The sequence below is a fragment of the Ictalurus punctatus genome, chromosome 26, assembly GCF_001660625.3.
Source record: "Ictalurus punctatus breed USDA103 chromosome 26, Coco_2.0, whole genome shotgun sequence".
Taxonomy (NCBI): Eukaryota; Metazoa; Chordata; class Actinopteri; order Siluriformes; family Ictaluridae; genus Ictalurus; species Ictalurus punctatus.
In genome coordinates, this window is record NC_030441.2 from 19,965,234 (window position 1) to 19,967,106 (window position 1,873).

A 1,873-nucleotide genomic window follows, 5' to 3' on the forward strand; every position below is an offset into this window, starting at 1 on the left:
TTAATGATCCCTTTTATTTATTTAAAAAAAAAAGTATTAACATTTTGCAGATTCTGTAAGGTGTGTGTAAATGTACAACCTCATCTGTAAAACCTCTCATTAAACGTGTGTAGAGACATTAGGAAGAGCTTGGCAGGAAGTAGCAGAGATCGTTGATGCCTCTGGTGAGTGTGTGAAGCTAGTACGGTCAGCGCGCTTTGATAATCTAATCCTAAGAGAACTAAACTAGTGCGAAGCCAAGCACATAACATGTAAAACCCGGATTAGTTCATTATTTAATTTGTTTTCGCTTTAAAAGAGATATTTAGCCACTTATTTTTCCTCATCAGAATTAAAAAATAGAGTGCACACCCACAAGCGAGAAACTATAAGGATCAAGAGAGACTTGCTGATGGCTAGTGTTTACATTTTCAACACACTTGGAAGGATTTTTGAAGGAAAATCCTGTTCAGAATATTTCTATTTTATTTGAGTATAAATGATTCTGCCACCTTTTACGTTTCACTGCTGTCATTTTGGAAATTATCACTTTGGAGCGTTATTTCGGCAGTGTTTGATCACCAAAACGACCCTTCAGTAGTGATGTCCGATTCTTGAAGTAACACAAAATCAAACCGAAATCCTGTCCGACTCCACTGAGCCGGTTCCACTGACTGTTGAAGTTTGCCGAAGGTCACAGAGGACCTGCTATATGTTGTGACATTAACCGCACTGGCCGAAAAAAAAACTTACAGATCTTTGTTTTTGATTATTTAAAAACATTTGGAAACTCAGGTCTCGAGAATTTGAAGTAGGCATTTTACTTGATGTTACTACTACAAATGAATATATTCGTTTTCCAGTTGTGAACTCGTTCAGGGTGTTGTGATGGACATTTGAAGAAATCTGATTTTCTTCAATTATGTATCAACAACAGCATAACAGCCTATAACGACGAGCTTGTGTGTGTGTGTGTGTGTGTGCGTGTGTGTGTGTGTGCTACGAGGCTGAGAGCCAGTTCAATATTATCCAGTTGGAGGCTACAGTGGGTGGCTCTTACTAGACTGGTTACTGAATCGGCTTTTTTCCATCACTACTCTTAAGATGAAGAGCCGGCTCTCAACGTTCACTGAAAAAGACGGACTTAAAAGATTCGATTCAGAGAGTCGACTCAAGGATCCAACTGCACACGGAGACAGACTTTTGACCTGGTCAGAAAAAGCGCGAAATTAATGTCTGTGGTAAGAAAACTGTCTGACTAATTATTTCTGCCATTTTTATCATCTCAACACATTTCTATAAAAACAACAACACGCTAACGTTTATTGATATATTTATACGAATTTATTTTACCCGATCCTAGTTTTCCAGAAATTACCTCAGAGTGAAAGCTAATGCTGCTACACTGGAGTGAATATAGTGTAAGTATACCGGTATACCGGACAAATGTCCAAACACAGTCTGTCCCCATCAGCACAAATATACTGACATCACTTCGGGATTTTTTAATATTAAATTTAAGCGAATATGACCGCCAGCTTTGCTAAAATTAGCCTGGTTATGGTTAGCTCGCGCGTCGTCGACGGCCCGACTGAGGATGCTAGGTCATTTCCGCTACTTGTTTGTAAAATATATTAAAACGGCTTATGTTTACCTCCCTCTCGCACACACACACACACACAAATTAAACCTTTGTTAGTTTCATTTCTGAAACGACTTTATTACTTTGGCAGGAAGATTACAGAGAGGACTTGTACATATATGAACCCTGTAGCACATGGAGCAAATGATATGAGTAAATATGAGACTTTAAAAACTTATTTTACCAGAACCTTATTCCAGTGATCAACATTATCCACTAGTGCGGACTACTTTTATATGCTCTTGTACATCA

General features: G+C 38.3%; 1 long non-coding RNA gene across 1 annotated transcript; it reads left to right on the forward strand.

Moving 5' to 3' along the window:
• Positions 1 to 326: 326 nt before the first annotated feature.
• On the forward strand, positions 327 to 1,873 carry LOC108258834 (uncharacterized). The gene is made up of 3 exons (XR_001810752.3): positions 327 to 1,220; positions 1,343 to 1,400; positions 1,713 to 1,873. It is a non-coding gene; the product is annotated as an uncharacterized LOC108258834 (long non-coding RNA).